Raw genomic sequence first — 22,376 nt, 5'->3', positions numbered from 1 at the left:
AGTGAAAAAATGGGCATCCCTTCCACAGAAAGTTTTTGAATGCGGGCATGCAGAAATTTTTATTTGTTCTCTTGCAAAGTGCACCCTGACAGGAAGTTTCTGTGTGTCTGCCAGCACTAGAAGAGCTATTGAGGCCTAAGTACACACAGTACATTTGTGCACAGTTATGAGTAAGGGAAATGTTTGTCTGAGATGTCTCAAACTCTATACTATATGTACCTAGCAGCTGCTACACATGCACATTCTCTTTCTACATTTATCATTTATTTATAATGGGCAACAACAAAGAAAAAATGCCACATTATACAGGCTTTATAGGTCTATTAACTCAATCACCATTCACAATCAACAAAACTTAACACAAAATTGATAAATGCTGTTCTCTGAATAAATAACCAACAAACCAATCTACCCTCCAATCTACAAAGTAGGCCTATGTTCAGTTATAACAATCAGGCTTCAAACGCATTCTGCCCTCCTCTCCTCCTCTAACTTTATTCTCCACTGCTTTCCATTGCACTCCTCTTCTCATTTTCTTCTCCAACTCTTTCCTTTTTAAATAGTCACATGTTAGTTCTTAAAATTATCTCCTTAACAAGCCTCAATAAATAATCCTAAAGAACAGACGCATGCAGTGGCTACAATTTCGTGCTCCTCCTCTGTGCTCTTTGTGCACAGCATGTTCGTGCAGCATCAAAAATCATTTCAGATTTGTTTGAAATACTTACCAGAGCCAAGATGTGGAAACAATATTTTAGTTTGGTTTTGCTTTAAAAAGTCATGTAGAAATGGGTAAGGAGTTCTGCTTACAACAGGCAGTTGGTGGCAGGGAGTGCAGAGGGGCAGAGAGTTGGAGGGAGACTGTGATTTGACACCAGACTAGTTTGTTGTTAAGTTTAATGTTAGTTTACTGCCTGAGTTAGTCTGGCTGTATTTAGATGTTTTAATAGTGGTTAAATTTTACAAAAATGACAAACAATGTCAAGGCTTAGGGCAAACACTGTTGTTACCTGACTGTCCACGCATGCGGATCAGGGAGATGTGGATGCTGCTCTGCAGGACGTTCGATTTGTGTTTGTTAACTGTAGGGACTGTGACAGGGGATGTTAAAGAGGGAGGGGCAGGTCAACTTAAATGCAGTTGTCAGGCACTCAGCACATTTTTAATTGAGAATTGATACCATGGGCCACATTTAAAAACTCAAATGTAAATGTAAAAGAAATAGAAAAACATGTCTTACTTATAGTCAGAGGCCAAAAGGGCTGTTTATAGTTATATGTTCTGTTTCACAACTGGGAAAAGTTACAATAGAATGAAGCTCATTTGGGTATAAAAAAGAAAAAAAAACCCCATAATGTGGATCCATTACACCAGGCTCCCATTCATTGTCGATGGGGCAGCTCTACACCTCATACTGATGACATCACAGGTTCAAGACTTTTCTGGCTTTGGGAGAGAGTAGCTCATACTCGCAAATATTGATTGAACGTTAGATCAAAAAAGTAACATATTGGAATTCTTAATTTAGGTGGTGTTCCACCTAAATCACCTTTAAATTTTTTATACATGGCAACTGGGTAACCAGAGTTTAAACCCAGTGAGAGAACCCCCCCCCCCTCAGTTCAACGAGATAATACATGATAGAATTGAAGCACGTATCACAGGGAGAATAACATTTATTTTTAATTTTGGTTGTGAGAAATTTTACATATAAATATGTTGCTACATTGCTTATCATTTCCGTAATCAGTAGAGCTGCAGTGAAAAACTGATTTATTGATTTATAGAACATTCCTCAGAAATGATTTTGATAATAAAATATTTGTTTTAGTATTTTTAAGGAAAATTGGTGTCTGAGAAGGTAATGGAATTGATCCACAGGGTTTGGTGGTTTGATCCCCAACTCCTCCTGTTTTCATATTTAGGTGTCCTAGGGCAGGCCATTACCTTGGCAGCTTCCATTTGCGTAGCATGTGTGAAGGAAAGGCAAGTTGTAAAGCGTTTTGGATAGAAGTACTATATAAATGCAATCATCTGAAAATGTTTAAACATACAGGTAGAATATCTTTTGAATTTCATGATTTTCCATACCAGTGGAAAAGCACAGCCACTGAATAAACAAGCCTCACACTGACATCACTGTGGTCCATGGGATTAAACGTAATAAGCTGCTTTACGTTGAGAATAGAAACAATAAGAAGTGGAGCAGTCTGAGACGCACAATGTGTCTGTGATGTGGAGAAGCAGCAGCTGCTCTGCCTGTCGTCTTCCTACCTGACACTTGAATTTTGATAGCACTCATCAGGACTTGACAGCAAAAGGTAAGTCAGCTGTTCATTTGAGTTATTGAAGGCGTGTACAAAATATTATCCACCTGGTGTATGTGACCCCCGAGAGAGTCAAGCTTTTTAACATGCACTCTAGTAATACAGCTTCTTGCCAGCTCTTTGCTTTGCAAGTTATGCACTGATTGTCTAAATGACTTTTCTTTACATTTTTTTTTTCAAACTTTTATCAAGAATTGAATGTATGCAATGCGCACTTTGTCTCTTGTGATCTGGAAAGCATCTGTGTATGTCATAAAATTGTAGAAATATCAGTATTATAAATGTTGTAAATATTTGACATTGAGATATTTTTCAGTTGTACTTATTCATAGACAGTGTTCATTCATAAATCCTTTACTTTAGAGCAGCTGCCTGATCAGGGATCTGTTGGATCTGTTGGCAGGAACAGTAGACTACAGGTGTGTGATCGACATGTTTTGATCAATCGTTTTAATTTGCCTTTGAGTACTTTTAATATTCTCTTTTGAACAGTGCCGTGGTTCAACTTTTGATGTCAACATTTTTGATGAAATATGTTTTCTGTGTTTCCCAGGAACTGTGCTCATGTCAGTATGAGAATGAGACACTCTATTGACACAGAAGACATAATTTCTCCTTGTTATTATTATTATTTGTACAATTGGTGTTGCTGTCATTGTTATTGACCTAGAAATTGTGGACGTTTTATTTCCCCATATTTACTGGGAAATCCCAGAAATTTCCTTCCAGCAAGGGTTGAAAATATGTATCCGGAAACAATTTGGCAAATGTGTGTTGAAATTTACAGTTCAAATATCAGCATGCAACTTGATATAATAATAATAAAGAAGTAGAAGAAGAAAACTCTTTATTTTCTTTGACTTGTCTTGCAGTTAATGTGAGGCTGTGGTGGACTTCAGAATGAGCAAGAGGGGGAGGAGGAGGAACAGCAAGAGAAGGAAGAGCTCCAGCAGCAGTAAACGTGAGTCAGAGATTTGAGTCGATGGGAGGGTGGAGTGAGGTTAATCTTGTGCTTAGCTGAGTCACATTTTTTCCACACCTGCACGCAGTTTGCCAAAATTTGGTATTCTTCAGTACAGTACAGAACTGGAGATGGCTAATGGGTTTTATAGATTAGGTCTTATAAGGTTAAAAACATGTTAGGCTCCCAGTCGGAGTGATCAGAGCAGGTATTTGGAGCAGTCAGCCAGTGTCATGGCAGACAGTGCAAATGTTGCCTACACAGATTTGTTTCTTTTCCTCCTCATCAGTCCTTGTTGCTGAGAAACAGACTCATTCATAAAAAAGCCCTTTTTAAAAAAAACTGAAAAGGCAACACTGCACGTCACTGTGAGAGATGAAATGCAGTCAGCAAGGTCGCTTTAAATACAACTATTAGTCTCATTGGTTTAACTCTGGAACTCGTGCCATTTAAAATCAGACTGGGGCTGTTTATAGGGCCTCTTAAAGGCTCATCTTAATTGGCTATATGTCCACAGGTGTTTCTAAAATTTTAGCGTATGCACCTACAGTACAAATCTTTTATAGATGCACCTAAATAACTTTGATGAGCTCAGAGGTTGGAATAGAACTGCAGTTACAATACATTAAAGGGTAACTTTGACCCTATTTTCCTATGTATTTGTGTCTAAGTGACTGATGTGAACAACATGTAAATGGAATGGTAAATGGACCTGCATTTGTACAGCGCCTTCCTAGTCATCCGACCACTCAAAATGCTTTTTACACTACGAGTCACATTCACCCATTCACACACACATTCATACACTGGTAGCCTCGGCCACCATTAAGGTGCCATCTGCTACTAAGTTTTTTACACAACATTGGAAGCATCATCGGGAGCAATGTGGGGCTCAGTATCTTTCGCAAGGATACTTAGACACGCAGACTGGAGGAGCCAGGGATCGAATCACTGATCCTCCGATTGGTAGACGACCTGCTCTAGCTATGAGCCACATCCACATGTGAGATCCAATTTTAAGAGAGAATGGCTCAATGCCTTCAATATAACTAGATGGGGCAATTGTGCATTGTCTCTCTATGTCCATTAAAAGTGTTTTCTTTGACAGAGACAAGCTCAGATTGTTACTATAACTGTCTGAAGTTTCTATTTACCTTTAGCTTGATTTGGTTTGTTTGATATTGTGTCTAAGTCTTGCACAAGTCTCTCTCTGTAATCTCAGGTAACTTGTTGCAGGGAGACCATGCTGCTCATAAGTATCTCTATGATTTCTCCTCATGTATAGGATGTGCAAATGGAGCATAAAATTGGTCCTGTAAGTTGTATAGTACCTAAGTATAAATACATTTCTACACCATGCACACACACACGTTGCACTGATAATGTCAGCTTGTTGATATCACTTATCATACTATTATGAATCAAATGCTAAAAATGGTAAATAAATCTATATAGATTTTTTTTTCATAATCATTGCTGAATCAGTTGATATTTTGCACCTACTAACACCTACTTTACACCTACTTTATTGAGTAATTGTTTTTGCTCTTATCCCACCATGCTTTCTTGTGCTTTCTTGTTATGCCAGGTTAATGTATGGTAACTTAATTTAATAAAATTACCTCCACTTTGTCTGCATCAGCTATCTCTACTTTTGGAACAGCAGTTTTCTTTAGAAAAATGTGCTCTGTATTTCTTCTCCTCTTTGACTGGCTGGTAGTCATCTTAGGTTAGCTGTTCAGCATAATGGTGATTCATAAAACGAGAACCAGCTTTGTAGTACTGAAATCCCAGAGTTAACCCTGAAGTTACCTCGCTTACTCCAAATCCTGCTTTGTAGTACAGGCCTCAGATCAAGTAAAAGGTAAAGAGACACTTCAGATGCTTATAATAACAATCTTAGGCACATATATCCCCTTTTAATGGGTGTACAGTGATGGTGCACAATTGCCCCATCTGGTTACATTGCGGCTGCTGCGCAGCTGCCAGCTGCAGCCCTCTCTCTCAATACTGGACCAACTGCAAAAATTGCTTTTCACATTAGTTACTTAGACACAAAAACATGGGAAAATTGGGTCTAGGTTGAAAAATGTTTACCTTTCTGTATTTTACTTACAATACAATCTGATAAAAATATTTGATTGTGAGTAAAACCAAATGATGAGTGGGTGATATAGCTAAAACCTGATGTTAATGTTGCAATATGAATGTATTTTGATATCCATGTGAAAAAAAGCTTTTTACATAATTTTATAGTCCATACATTATTTTGATATACTTAGTTTTACTTACTTTTTTGTTTTTTTACTTTCAGAGAGCGTCTCACCATACATCTTTCAAAAGCATAACAAAAGTAACAGTGTCAGCTACAGAGATGACATTGTTGAAAAGGGTGAGGCAGACTCTTTTCGAAAGGAAAATGTCCAGTCAGGATCTGAAGATGAGGAAAAATATAACACTGCTCCACCTACTGAGAAAAGATTTAAACAGGATTATCATGTGAATCCATTTCCAAACCAACGGAGTATTTATACCAAAACAACAGAGGACAAGGAGAAAGGAGTGAGGATAGTGACGTCGGTGTCTGTTAATGACATGGAAGATTCATCACCAAAGTTCGTGTTTCAGCAGTCACATGAACCTTTAGCTGAAAATATAACCCACTTATCAACACCAGTGACTAACATCATGAATATTAACTGCACTGGGTCACATGTGAAAGTCGAAATTCAAGAATTTTTACAGCTGAATACTTCCGGCGTCAAGACCACGTTTATTTTCATGAATGAAAAGGGTGACTGTGCTGGAACATTTTTAAAGAGCAAATGTGAGAGGACGTGGATACCAAACAATGAGTCATCTGAGCAGCCGTCACACAATGTGATTAATCATGATGGCAATCAAAACACAAATTACACATTTACCTTTGGCAGCATGAGTCAACAGAGAGAGGCTCATAGTGATTTAGAATCTGTCAGTCCAGCAAACATATGGAACAATCCGAACTACTCTCAATACTGCAGTGATCACAAACAACTAATATCAACTGACTTTATGTTGGCAAATCATCCGTCAAGCCCATCACCGATGTTTAATATCAAACCTCAGGGAAAGAGGAAATATTTCCACACCAGCATGAGTAGTGATCAGTTCTGGGACATTCCTCCACCCCGAGAGTTTGCAGACTCTAAATGTAACACTTTAGAGGACCTATCACGGGACCTAGCTTCCTGTAAGATTGGCGCATGTAGTCATGCTGACAAAGTGAACATGACCCATCATGAAGAATCTGGATGCCCATTTTCTGTGGAAGCAGAGGAAAGAGCAGATCTGGCTCCTTTGTTCGATCAGTTATCAGAATCTGCCAACTACAGGTCCACGCTCATGAGGCCCTCTGTGTCTACCAGCAGGTCCAGCTTCACCAAAGATTTCATCAACTGTCAAAAGAGAAAATCATGGATTAGAAACAACAGCATTGCCACCGTGGAGCACAGAGCATGTTTGTTACCAAAGAAAAGACGCCAAACATTTCCCGGGATGTCAGACGATCTGGGAGTGATGCAAGAAGATCTTCTGTTGCCCTACACTGAATCCTTTTCTTCTTTGATCATGTGCTCACTTCCTCTCCAGAATGAGAGGATAGGAGAGATCCACCAGGTCACTGACAGGTTCTCTGCATTCAGAGAAGGAAATTATGATTCTTCACAAACCAAGCGGAGTTCTAAACCTGTCTCAGAAATCCAAAATAGCCATGACGGCAAGCAGTCATTGCTCAGTGAATTCTACCTGACCAGCTCTGAGGACAATCCTGACGATGTGTTCACTGTCAATGAACAATGTCGAAGACGAAGCAGCATCGGATGCCGTTGTAAAGAGCTCAGATTACAGGACATAGATTTAAAGCAGAGTCTTTGCATGGACATGGGAAGTCTGGACACTGAAGATTTTGGATATAAAGTTGATCAAAGTGAAATAGCAGACAGTGGATTTGACCAAGAAATGGGGGAAACAGAATATCACAGCCCAAAGCCCCTTAGAGAGAAGGTCAGGCGCAGAGCCCTTGCTATACAAATCACCCCTCCGTCCTGCAGTGGCTCAGAGGAACACATGCTACAGAGCCATCCTGAAACATCACTCCACAACATTGAGGTTCAAAATGAAAGCCAACAGGACTCTGTCTCACCCAAACATAATAAGTCCTCGGTCATGACAATAACTGTTGGTGCACTTGAGCCAAGATCCCTGCAGATGGACTCAAGTTCATCACTGGGTAGGTGTATGGAAAAACATCTTACTACTGCTTCAGAAGAGCCCTGCATGTCCCCTTCGCAGGATGTAAATGGTAATCCATTAAATACAGAGGAGGGTACAGATAAGACTGAACCCAAGCCATGTGGTGAAAAAACAGGAAATGCCAGCTCTTCTCAGTCACTAATGTTTGAGCAGAAAAATGATCTGCAACTGGACACAGTAAGAACAGATACAGAGGGTTCAGACAAACCTGCAGTCACAGCATCGTGTCCTGCCAAAGGTTCTACAGACACTGAACTCCATGCAAAAGAGCAGCTCTGTAAAACGGACAAGGCAGATAAACAGATTGTATCCAGATGTAAGTTACAATTGTGTTTGTGCTTTGAAGTAAATATTGAACAAATCATTTCAGTTCAATATTTATATAAAACCCATTGGGACCATTTATCATCATTTCCAGCTTCCTTAGAGGCCAAAGAGCATCTGAAACCTGTGGCAGACAGCAGTGGTACTGACCATTGGGCCAAGAGGCGAAAGCTCTTCAAGGAGAGCAAGCAGTGGAGCTCTGCTGGAGGAAGCTCAGTCACAAGTGACATCACAGAGGAATCAGGTAACTTCATGGCTGAGCTTGGACATATCTCCAAGAGCCTGTTAACCGTAACACTTAAGTTAGTGGCCCAGGCTATTATTTGCTTAAATCACTGAACTCAGCAGACTTATATTTGGGACAGGTGTCTATATGGGATGGGCTTTTAATTCCTTTTACATAAAACTGTTGCTCAGCAAAGATAGAAAATACGATCAACTTGTTCATTTGAGCCAGTATGAATAATACCTGGATACTTTTGATTTAGCTCAGACAGACAGGGCATCAGAAAGCATTATGGCACCTAGCAAACTGACACAACACTACTTCATTCTGTTAAAACAATATTCATAACTTGGATTGATTTTTATGAGAAAACCCCTTTAATTCTATTGATTGGTGGACCCTTACAGACTAAAGGAACTTACCGAGTAAGTAAGGAATGGATTCATATTCTGACTTTATGACAGTTTCACAGGAAGGGAGTCACCACTTGTTTTTTTTGTCATGCCAGTAAATCTGAATGAATTACAAGCTTTTCTGGTGCTCATAGTTTCAGTTAAATGAACTGAGCGATTTAATTGTGGAGAATCTAATCAATCAATTTTATTCATAAAGCCCAATATCACAAATCACAATTTGCCTCAGGGGGCTTTACAGCATACAACATCCCTCTGTCCTTTGGACCATCACAGTGAATAAGGAAATTCCCCCCAAAAAAATCCTTTCACAGGGAAAAAAAACGGTAGAAACCTCAGGAAGAGCAACTGAGGAGGGATCCCTCTTCCAGGACGGACAGACATGCAATAGATGTCGTACAGAACAGATCAACATAATAAATGTACAGTATTCCATATGACAAAATGATACATAAAGAGAGACAGAGAGAGAGAGAGAGAGATGCAGGACAGACAGTAATGATAATAACTTACAATAACATTAATTTAAGTAATGATATCATAATAATAATTATGGCTATTGTGGTACAATATGTTGAAAGTATATATTAATATATGATAGTATATTTATGACAATAATGATCATATGTGTATAATAACAGTAGAAGTATGACTAATAATAACAGCAACAGCAGGAGGCATCAGGCAGGACCACAGCAGCAGCACAATCATGTCACACAATCAAGGCGTAGCTGCGATACGAGGTAACCTGCCAGACAGCGGAGCACAAAGGCTCCAGAGAAGAAGCCGAGTTAGTGACATGCAGTATGGCCGAATTAGAGAGATGCAGTAACAGGACATGAGTGTTAGCAAAGGAGAGAGAGAAAATCTAACTGAGCTAACAATGCGTAGCATCTCCATATTGACAAAAAATGAAACATTATACTTATATGTGTGATATAAGCAATTAACTGATGTTAGCTCAAGTTGGTAGTCAACAACCTGGTTTCATACATCCAAAGAACTTCTATAAAAATGAACTGCTTGGCAGCCAGACCAGGCGTCTAATTGAGACAGGTCATTATTTTTCAAAATGTGTTGCCACACCCGGCTAGTAAAAGGGATGGGGCGTTTAATTGGGACTAGACTATTAATTGAAGTCTTGGAGTAAAATGTGTTTTACCACAACATTCACTGTAACCTATTAGAACCATTGTGAAATACATAAACAGCAATTACTACGTAATGGGTAACATGAATGATTAAGAATACATTTAAACAGTTTTTTTGGCCTCATGGCCTTAAACACATTGTCTCATGGCATGCTGGGAAACTCCACCCATTTAGCCCTAACATGCCACAATATGTAAATTGCACAATATTGATAGTGTCGTTTTTTTTTATTGGCCTTAGACTAATTAGACAAAATCAGCTTTATAAATTTTAGTCACATGAACTCAAAACACAAAAAATGTTGCAAACATAAAGACATCATGTCAAGCTCACACGAGATATGTTTCTGTGCCAAATGACATAAAGTTTTTATGTCATTTTGACAATCCAGGGGATTTGTGCAGACTTGACATTAAAATTTTGTGTCATGGATGGATCATGCTTATTGTCAAATCCTGTAAATTTAGCAAATTAACCATGGATCAGAATCATTATTTATCATTTTGCACCTGTACATATCTATTGGTTTGTACTCTCCGATATTTTTTCTAGTATCAGAGGACACCCGTTCTATGGACGTGACAATTCAAGACAATGATGGAAGGGGCTTCTATACAGAGACTTTCCACTCTTCAGCATGGATTTACCAAGGAGATGATGTCGACTCAGAGGCCATTCCTCCCAGCCTCAACACCAGAACTCGAGCTGTCTCAAGTAAGCTGGAGAATATGATTTGACAAGAAAACTGACTTCATTAAGCTTATAGCCATGGGGAAAATTAATTTGATATTAAGTCACAGCTAGAAGTTCTTTGATGGAAATTTAAACTCCATGCAGTGGCAATATTGTACACTGAACGAAGGCAGTGAATACATAAGTATCATCCCACACTGATTTAAACTTTCTCCTCCTTTTCAGTTCGTGAGAGGACTGTCAAGATAAGCAAAGGGACAGGAGAGTATCCATGGGGCTTTCGGATACAGTTTTCCAAACCCATTGTGGTTACAGAGGTCGACACAAGTAAGTGAATTCCTAGCTTCATGTCCAGTTCATGTCCCCTGTAAAACCAAAAGTCAATATTGTTTCAACATAATGTTACATAACTTCTGTACCTACATTCCATGCAAAATCAAAAGTCGCCACTTAAATAACATTACATAATTAACATAGAGTCATCACTCACTGCCATCACTCATCACATAACAAACATACGCATTCTAACCCAAAACATGATGTTTTTTCTAAATCTAAACAAGTAGTTTTGCTGCCTAAACCTTATTACAGCTCTTTCACAAGATTGACCACATGTTACAAGGTGTTTCAGCTGTGCATCACACAGAGATGCTGAATAGTGCCCTGTGCCCCGCTATCAGATGCTAAGGGTTGGACAAAGTGTCAGAGGCCTGTACTATGAAGCCACTTCAACTTACCCAGGATATCTTTTTGTTATTTGGCTTGACTAACCCATCATATTGGCTGTTTGGATAACTACAAAGCTGGTTATCAACTAGTTCAGTCAACTCTGGGTTTTCCTACCCGGTCACGAGTGTGTTCATGTGAAACAGACGGGGTGTTAATTACCAGTGACATTAGTGGCACATCTGACCCACACTGTTACTGTGAAAATGGTGAGGTCTGGCCATTTTTACAAAAACTGTGGGGGTGGGGTATCATATGATGAGTTGAAATGTGTTTTAATGATACCAATATATTTATTTAACATGTAATTAAATATAACTTGGATTGCCAGTGATTTAAGTCAGTCAGTAAATTGTTTAATTGCATGACCTCCCTGCAGGGCTGCAGGGCCAGGGTTATCTGTATTGACCCCCCCGATGGCGGGGCTGGTAGATACATATTTACACCAGTGTTCTACCTAAGCTGCATGTCTTTAGAGAGCCCCATCTCACCATTGGGTTTTGGACTTGGCAAGTTTTCATGTTTGTTCCGTAAGCTAAATGTTTAATTTGTGTTGTTTCAGATGGGGCTGCTGAGGAAGCGGGGTTGATGGTAGGAGACTATGTTCTTGCTGTCAATGGAACTGATGTCACCAGCATTCCCCATTCTGAGGCTGCTGATTTGGCCAGGCAAGGTACGCTGTTCCCAGGCCCGATAATCACGCTGCACACTTGTGGCACAGATTCAGAAAGCACTTGATGCACAGGACTTTTATGCAGAGCACACACAAATGTTTCAGCACTCTAAGACTATCAGAAAGCTTGGTTAAGGTTAGGAACATGTAGTGGGAGTTCGGGGTGACATATCTACTCTGACTTTTAATTCTGTTTTAAATGACTTTTGGAGGTTTTGACATTTTTACCAAATTAAAATACTGACCGGTTAAGTAGAGAATCAAAATACTTAAATGGACATTAATTATATACAACATAACAAATAACACTATAATTTTATTATAATGTTGTTGACATTGTAGGTCCAGATGTTCTAACGTTGACCATTGGGTCAGACATTGCTCGTGCTCCTAACATCCCAAGACCAGCATGTCGTGGTTATCTTCACAAGCGTACCCAGTCTGGTCTGATTAAAGGCTGGAGGAGGAGGTGGTTCGTACTCACACATGACTGCTGCCTTTACTACTACAGACACAAACGGGTGAGCAGGGAGCAATCATCATCATTATGTAGTCTAGTTTCTGAAAACGACAGTCCACACACAAATAAAAAAAAGAAACAAGAAGTGCCCCTTTGACATTACTTCATGTTCATGACAGGATGAAGGCAAGAGGCGAGCTCTGTCAGCAGTCAAACTGGAAGGGGCTGAGGTGGGACCAGATATTTCCCTGGGAAAACCATTTGTGTTCAAGTGTCGCCCTCAGTCCGGTAACCGAGTGTACTTCTTCTGTGCCACTTCCAACCAGGAGGTGAAAAGGTACAGTACAGAACTTCCGAACTCTCTAAAACAAAGACCATTTCAAAAACCTCATAGAAATCCAATGGCCCACCCATGGGCCCTCATAAGGTTTTATTTGATGATTATGACATGTAAACAACTGCTGTATTTATTGTTGTTTAAGTGGTTTGCTTATATGACTTTTTGTAAAGCTATGCTCCTTGTTGTTTAATCAATGCACACCGTTCAAAGATAAAACCACCACAGCAGGTTTAATAAATGCTTCTGTCAGACAAACAAAAAACAATTTTACAGTTATAACTCACCTTAGAAGCTTTAGAATAATCCACAAATCCATATTATGCCAACAAAAATACTGCTCATACAGTCTTTTTACACTCCCAAAGGTCCAGATGATCTAAAACCAGCAGAATATTTAGTCCAAAAACATTATTACATCCATGGATGTCCTTCACATATTATCCATAATGTTTTCATTCATTCATTTCCATAACTGCTTATCCTCTTAAGGGTTGTGGGGGGGCTGGAGCATATCCCAGCCGACACTGGGCAAGAAGCAGGGTCAGGACAGGTTGCCAGATATTGCAGGGCTGACACATAGGAACAGACAACCATTCAAATTCACATTCACACCTACAGCCAATTTAGAGTCACCAGTTAACCTAACCTGCATGTCTTTGGACTGTGGGAGGAAGCCGGAGTATCCGGAGAAAACTCACGTTGACACGGGGAGAACAGGGAAGCTCCCCACAGAAGGGCTTCCGCACCCTGGGTTTGAACCCCCCACCCTGGGTACAAACCAGGAACCCTCATGCTGTGAGGCGACAATGCTAACCACTGCACCACCGTGTATTTAGTATAATACGGTAACATAATAGTTTTGAATATGGTAGACACAAAATAAATGTGTCACATATGTCAACTTCTTGGTATCAAAATGGTGGCTGAACTCTGGCCTTTTGATTGACACTTCCTTACATTCATACTGAAAATGTAGGCCTCAATAGGCAATGAGGGCATTATAGACTATCATAAATGTACAGAAATGATAAACAAATGGCTCCTCTGTTTTCTTAAAAAAAAAAAACACTCTTTCTTATCAATGTAGGTTTTCTAGAACTGTTTTATGTACAGTAAGCTCCTAAATAGACATTTCTGTCTTTGCTGACTTGTTTTCACTCTTAATCACATATGGTGAAAAATGTCTGTTTTCTGTGATATTGTTATCTACTTTGCATTTGGACCATGTGAGGCTTGGTGATATGGCTCCATTGTATTTTCTAGCAAATCAGCTAATACCTCCCTGTTCTAGTCATCTTCAAAATTGTTTTTCAAGAAAATACTCAGGTGAATTTTACAGGACCTGTTCTTACGCGTATCTTACATTTTACACTAAATCTGAATGGAAATGTTTAAATAAAGAAAAGAAATAAAGAAATCATAATAACACTGACATATTTAAATATTATAAGGAGGTTGTCATGCCTGGTTAAATTGGAAATGTTTTCACCAGGAGGTGCAATATTATACAATTTAGATTTTTTTTTTTTTTTTGTGGGTGCCGGGTTTTCAAACAGTGATTTAAATTTAAAAAATGTCGCAGGTATGGATTCATTTTTTAAGATCAATCTTTGTGATTTTAGGTGGCTAGAGGCTATGGAGAAAGCTATTCATCCCATCACACAGGTAACATCTAAATCTGTCATAAATCGAATGGCCCTTGCTATAGCAAAAAAATAAATAAATAAAAAAGCAAAAAGCATGTTGTTGTGACAATATTTATCACAGAGGTGAATTAGAATGAATGAATGTGTCTGGCTGTCACTCACACTGGCTTATCACTAGTATATTTAGCCCTGAGGCTTACACTAATCTCCTCAATTACCTCTCATGTTTCAGAACCACGTGTGGGTGGACGTCACCAGACACAACTCTAATCTGCCCCCTCTGGCTGTGAAAAACCCTGAGTGTCTCGGACTGCTTCATAAAATGGACAAAAGCAAGGACATGTGGGTACAGCACTACTGCATTCTGAAGGATGGCTGCCTCTCCTTCTACAGTGGTATCCGCGCAACTCATGCACATGGTATGAATACATGTCATGTTTTAGTGCTGGCATGCAATGTGGTGGCATTTTTGTGGGTGTGCAGAATCTAAAATAAAACTATGGAACTTCAGGGCATTCACATTTACATATCTTTAATGGCAATTTTGGGATGAAAACCATCTTCCGTTTATATCCTCGTTAGCAGTTTAAGTTATATAGTATGATTATTTAGTATCATAGAAATGTACTTTCTATTTAGCATGAATTAAGTCTCCTGAATGACAGTGGTTTATTAGTTGTGGGATTTTAAAATAAACATTGGCAAGATTTTAAAATGGTTACAATAGATGTCTTATCAAACAGTGGCCTATTTACACGTCTATCAGATACTGAGATGTTGTTTGGATCTGTGTTTTTGTCCACCTGTTGAATTTTTGGTCCAATATTAACTCCCCTTTTAGCTCTGGTTTGGTCTCCACCAACTCCTGAGAAAATATCTGCTGTTAAGTGTTCCACTTTCTGCACCAGCTAGTTGCTGACCTTGTCTGTTTGGTAATGTATAGTGTACAGTGGGCTTATTACAAGCAAAAACCTCCGCGGTTGAAAAATGAAACCAATGCAGTGGTGCCAAAAAAAAAAAACAAAACCCTGCAGCTCCATAAATGTACACTTGAGGGTGGCTCCAAGAGCGAGTGAATCCCCAAATGCTGAACTTCACAGCAAATGCCCAGCTTTACAGCAGAAATAAACATGTGTACAGCCTGGTACAGAAATGGGTTTAGTGTCTATGGGTAATTTCAACATTCACAACAACTGTACAGGTGGTGAATTTTTTTTATAACTCACCCATTTACATTTAATTAAGGTTTAAAGTTGTGCATAATAAAGGGCGTGGTCACTTTGAGTCACAGACTGTCTCCCATGTGTCACCACAGCTAATTCATTCAAGTCAGACCCACGCAGGTTATGCAGACTGTATCTGTCAATGTGAGATAATGTAGTCTGCATCAGAAGTTACAGACCCACTCACACAGGAGACAAATGTGACTGGGTGTTAGCATTTCCTCACATACAAACACATTGCTGTCATGACATTTCTGACTTCTCTGTGTCTTCAACTAAGAGTGTGTGAGCATTTTGTTGCTGGATCCCAATTTAATATGCTTTATAAAAAATATGCCCTGGCTTATTATAGCCAAAAATCTTTAATTTCAGTGACAAATATAGGGGTAAAAAGATTTTTGCTTTAGCTTTACCACTGTGAAACAAACAGTCTCATACTATTCAATAGAGGCTCCATTACATAGAGTGCTGGGCAATTAATTCCAACCCAATCACCAGAAGAAAATATTGGAATTGTACATTTCTGCAATCCACAGATGCGTTACATTTGTACATTATTATGTGTGCTTCCAAGTGCCTGGAAAACTGCAATAATTATATCAGTGTTTAAATCAGGTGATCATATGGTCATTAGTTATTACAGACCCATTAGCATACTTCCAGCAGTAAAGAAGTGCAAATAAATGGATCAAAGTTTAATTTTTCTCCTACTGCCATTAAATGGAATGGATAAAATTATATCTTACAGACAGAAAACAATGTGTTCAGATTACCTCTCAAGTGGCTGACAATCATGTTGGTGAACCTCAAGGTTCAACTTTGGGTCCTCTGTTAGTTTGTTTATTAATGACCTACCTGAAGCTTGTCCACCTGTAACTTGTCAGATGTATGTGGACAACACCTCATATATTTACATAAAAAAAACACAGAGCAAGCAGCAGAACAGCTATCTGCTTCAGTGGTCAATATTTCTTTTTTTAAGATATTTTTTAGGGCATTTTGCCTTTGATGGACAGGACAGGTAAGTTTGAAAGGGGGAGAGAGAGGTGGGGTGACATGCAGCAAAGGGCCACAGGCTGGACTCGAACCCAGGCCACTGTGGCAGCAGCTTTGTACATAGGGTGCCTACTCTACCCACTAATCCATCGACGCCCCAGTGGTCAATATTTCTAATTGGTTAACAAGCTCTTGTTTACAGTAAAACACTATGTATGTTTTTCTCAGAGTTTGTGAATAGAGATCCAGATCCAGACGTTACAGTAGCAGAGAAGAAGATTATCGGTAGTACATGAGTTTTAAGGCATAGGGATAGATTTGCAGCTGACATTCAAAAGACAAGTCAAAAAAAGTGGTGAACAGACTAAAACTGAATTTGGCAAATTTTAGACACATCAGGACCAACCTAACGACAGAGGCCTCAAAGTTGTCCTTCAATGCTATGATTTTTTCACACATGAACTACTGTCTGACCAGCTGGACTCAAACAGGCAAAACTGCACTAAAACCAGTAGTAAGACTGTACAAACAGGTATTAAAAGCATTGGATTAACAGTCAAATTCATATCATCATTTCAAAATTTTAACAAAATATGATTTTTCAAATTTGCAGATGTTTTACTTGTATATAAAATTCTTCATGGCCTGGCTCCCCCTTTACTCAATGCATTAATTAAACAAAATCTACCAGATCTACCTCCAGGGGGGATTGTAAAATACCACACAAAAGAGCAGCTTTGGACAGTCAGCCTTTTCCAACTGGGCAGAACGCACCTGGAACACTATACTCATAGAAATCAGGAACATCACAACTCTTAATTTATTCTCCAAAATAATAAAAGGATGGTTAGTGGACAATCAAACATGTTGTTATGATCTGAATACGTTTTAAGTCCTCATTTCATTACTGTATGTTGGGCCTTATGTGCTTTTGTATGGTATTTTTTCCTTAATGTGCTTTGGTTTTATGGTGATGTCACTGTCTTGCTAATGCTGTTGTCCTTGTTCTTTGCTTTGCTTTGTGATTCTTTGTGATTGTTTGTGGCTATGTGCTTTGGTCTATGTTATGTTTTATGTTGTACTTTTGTATAGTACGTTCTTAATGTTTTTGGTTATATGGTTATGTCATTGTTTTAATAATAGTGCTTATGTGTTGTTGTTTATGCCTTGCTCTGTGCTCATGTGCCCTCAGTCCACTTTTATCTGTACTTATGTGTGCAAATTAGCCTGTATGGCTAAATCTGGCACATTTACATGACTTAAGTGGTCATGTTCATTGATGTGCACTGTCCCTTTTTAAATAAAATAAACATAAACATAAAAATAAACAGCACTGTGATTAACATGCAGTTAGGTTTAGGCACAAAAACTACTTGGTTATGGTTAGGAAAAGATTATGTTTTAGCATAAAATACCCATTTTATGTTTTTTTTTTTTTTTACCATTCTATGTAAAAAACAAAACAAAAAAACTTTACTTATAATGTTACTGAGTGCACTTGCGTCACATCAATCTTTTTCTAGACTTGTTTTTATATATGTGACCACTGTTTTCTCAGACATTGGTGAAGGAAATGTTAAACCCTGAACAGACAGTTATACTGATCACATCATCACACATCCTTTGTGTCTTCAGGTGGGATCTACCTCCAGGGGTACATGGTGCGAGAGCAGCCCTATGGTTCCAAGAAATCCACCATTGAGCTGAGACCTCCTTCTGATGAGTTCAAGACTTTCCACCTCTGTGCCGAAAATCCTAATGAGAACAAACGGTAAGGAGCTGACTGGTTTTCATTCAGAAATTTTTCTCTAGAAGAACCTCAGTTATTAAGAATTTATGAGATTTTGGGGCAAGATTTTTCTTTGAATTTCCATCGTATTTTACAAAATGAGACATAAGCCAGATGATGGTTCACAACTATACAACAACTTCATTATGGTTCTTCATCTTTCTATAATCGATTTATTGTGTTAATCCACCTCCACATTGATAAATACTTGGTTAATGTTAGGGACAGATGGCAGTCTTGGATGAATATCAGAAAAGTCACAAAGTCCTTCTCTTTGTATACTCACCATCTATTCTGATCACCTCCAAGTCAGATGTGGCTCAGCATGTAGAACAGGTCATCCAGTAACTGGAAGACCTGCGGTTCGATCCCCAGCTCCTCCAGTCCGCTTACCGAAGCGTCCTTGAGCAAAATAGTCAACCCCAAACTGGTGTGTTAATACGTATAAATGCTAAACTGAGAAGCAGCTGACACATTGTATAGACTCAGCCACCTGAGGTGTATGAATATGTCTGTAAATGTGGCATGTAGTGAACAAGTGCTTTGAATGGTTGGAAAAGTCCATTTCAACTTCACAATTTGGGCTGTATAAGAAGGTAACACTACCTGCTCTAAAAAAACAGTACTGATGAACATAATCCAGGGAGCTGTTTCCATTAAAATTTAAGTGGCAAAACAAATTAGTGGTATATAAACATAATTTCTGGGAGATAGGGTTTTACCGCTTCTCCCTCAAAGTTTGTAACACAATGGAAATAAAATGTTAACCTGGCACACTGGCTGTAAATTATATTTTAGACTGGACATTAAATCTCTGAGTGTCAAATTACCAGTTTTAGATTTAGATATTTTATTTAAGTTCTTGTATTGCTGCTTGTGCCCAAATATGGTCACTTCAGGCTCTAAAAAACCAAGATGGCGAAGGCTGAAATGGCAAACTCAAGGCCTTAAAACAGGAGTCCACAAACCAGTGGGTGATAGTACGATAGCTACATCCATTATTTTTACAGTCTATGATTTTAGTCACCTGGAAAAAAATCAATATCAGTCTCAGTGGAGTTATATTGAGAATATTTTCACCACTTTACCTTGATGCAGACAGCCCCTTTTCTTTGGGACTATTTTTGCTTACTTGCTTCTATTTTCCCATGGATAAGTGCAACTGTGCTGCACACTGTATCATGCTGCATCAATATAGCGTACAATTAAACTGATATGGATTATTTTAGGTGGGACTTTTTGAAGAGGCTAAAATACATTATTACTGACCCCATCCACAGCAGTACATAACTGTAACTTTCATGGTGCTACTCCTGTCTGCCTCTCCAAACTGGGAGCATGGTGACTGACATCTACTGTAGGTCATACACTAACCATGGATTAGTACGTCAGACAACCTTACTTCAAAAAATTCCAAATTATCCCTTCAAAGGACAATCCACTGTGCCTTCTGAGCCACAGCTGCTCATTACTAGATGTGTAATGGAGAGTGGGGAAAAACACCCAGTTGAGGACATTTAGAACAGGTGTTGTCATGTTAATGTTTCTCATGTTCTTTACAGGTGGATCATAGCGCTCAGAGCTTCAATAAAGAAGTGGCTGCCTTTGCATCAGGCCCTTCAGGACTATGTGAATCGACCATCAGAAGAGACCAGAATGTGAGACACAGCATAAACAGTGATGTCCGTCTGTCTGACATCCGTCTGACTCAGCCTGTGGACTGCTTGATGAGCCTCCTGCTTGCACATTACTGCACTTTGTTCCCTGTGCTGCCCCTTTTGTTTTGGAGGATAACTTCACTCAGCTGGAGAGAATCAGGCCACAGTTAGTAGTGCCCTCAGTCTATGCAGCCTCATTAACATACAGATCTACTGCAAATGGCAAAGTGCAAAAGCAAATGTGAGGGACGAGCACAAAACAAAAAAAACACAACTCTATATTTTGCACTTAATTCCTCTTTAAATTTTTCCTTCATTTTTCTACTTTTGGTCATACAGTTTTTCTTTATTTAACCTCTTCTATTTAAACATACAATTGGAACATTTCCATTTGTACATATATCTATGACCTAATGATTCTTATATCAAACACAGTTTACCATTTTGTCTGTGTTTTTCCTCTTTTTTTCTTTGAGAAATCATCCTCCACATTTTTAGCATACCTGTGTCTAATGGCAGCACTTGCTAGCACTTTACCTAAGCAGGCAGATGGTTATGGACTGTTTGAGACATCTGGATTGTGCCATAAGGCTTTCAAAATAGAAATGCAAGCCCAGTGAAAAATACTTAAGACATATCAGTTCAAAGGGCTTCATTCATAGTGTTGGGAATTTCCAAAATTCTCTAGAGGTTTCAGTTTGTGATATAAAATACTGACATTTCTGTGCTTTTATACTGAATCTGTGTGACTGTGTTTTGTTTTTACTGCTACATTGTAAACTGTTAAAATATAGATGTGCTCTCATACTTTTGATACAGCTGTTACTCACCGCGTAACAGATAGCAATGCATTCATTTGTTAGCCAAATAAATTCTATGATCAAATCCTTCTGAGTCTTTGTCTCCTACTTAAAGGAGGAGCATTTCACCTGCAAAATGACCATTTGTTAATCAGTTACCGTGTTACCTTGAATTTGTGAAGAAAATATTATCCCATGCCTCCATGGTGAACAGAAAATCCAAAAGTTGAACATTCTTTATGAATGCAAGTAAAGGGGGACCACATTTAACAACAGCAAAACTATATCAAAACATCAATTTAATCCCTCACAAAACTTGTTTAGTGTAATCTATGTCTCATTTATCTAGTCGTATCCTCAGTACTTCTGAAACACATGAAGCTCAGCTTAAGTTCAATCAGGAAGACCTTCTCTGTGCTCACCCTTTCACATTTCTCTCCATCCCACTCTCACTACTCCCTCTAATCAGCTGACTATGGGTGTTCACTCCTCTAGTTATCCAATCACAATTTGCCATGATCTCTCAGCCAATCAGGATGCCACTGCAAAATTTCAAATCTGCTCTCTCTTCTGCTGATGCCAGCCATCATTTTAGGCAGAATCTTCGCGCTGGCAATCACACACCTTACCTTTTTCTTTGCAGTCTCTTGTTGATAGTAACAGCCTTGTGCGATTCCTCAGCAGCAGCGGAATCATCTCTCACTCATCACGTTCTCCAGTTCAGGCAATTTCGCCTGTTATAAGTCAGTATTGTCAACGTGCAACTTCAGCCTTCGTTTCTATCTCCAGTCTCGATGTCAGTGTCGTGTACGGATTCAAGATACGTGCCCAAACTACACGTAACATGATCTGTTTCTTCGGGACACTTTGCATACGCTCATCTGGATTGCCACACACAGTCCCCGAGAAGCCCCTGACTGCAGTATGCAGTTTCAGGCAGAGCTCAACGTGGGCCCACGTGTGGGTCGAGACCATAGGTAGAGACACGAAAGTGTCTTCTGGCGCCTTCTCCTCCCTTCAACATGCTGTAGAGGGCAACATTAAGCTTTTTTTGAGTACAACCTGCCGGAATTTTAGAAGAGGGAGACGAAGAAGAAAAAGAAGAAGAAGAATAAAACTAAGAAGAACAAGTATGGAGGTAAGCTTGACTTTCATTAGGCTACGTTTAACTGGCTATGTTGTGCCAGTCTATTGGTGTGTCTCAAATCACATAATTCAGTTAGTATACTTCTATGTAGTATACTATGTGCACTATGTACTCATTGGCGTAGCACTATGTAAACATGGCTACTCACCGGGAATGACGGCTGCAAATTAGCTAGTTAGCATACTAGCATTAGCATTTGCGTTATTCTTTAACAGGGTTGTAAGTTATTGTTCGATAGTTAATTAAATAGGTGTTAAGTAGGACCTACATTCAGACAGCCATCACTGATACAGCGTGTTGTGAAAAATAAGGCTCTGAAACCTTACACATTGCTAGTCATTGCCTTAAATGTAGGTCTTACTTAACACCTGTTTGTTGTTTGTTTGGTGTGGGTTTTACAGGTGACTGACAACGGTGATGCAGGCACATCGTGGTCATGACGGTTGGGGCTCAATCATCCTATTTGCTCTATTCTATGCCCTGGTTAAAGAGGTCCTTGCGATGGCAGCGCCGTCCTGGCGGCACTCTG

The sequence above is a fragment of the Epinephelus fuscoguttatus genome, linkage group LG18 (assembly GCF_011397635.1).
Source record: "Epinephelus fuscoguttatus linkage group LG18, E.fuscoguttatus.final_Chr_v1".
In the NCBI taxonomy this organism is placed as follows: Eukaryota; Metazoa; Chordata; class Actinopteri; order Perciformes; family Serranidae; genus Epinephelus; species Epinephelus fuscoguttatus.
Note: the sequence above shows the minus strand (reverse complement) of the source record.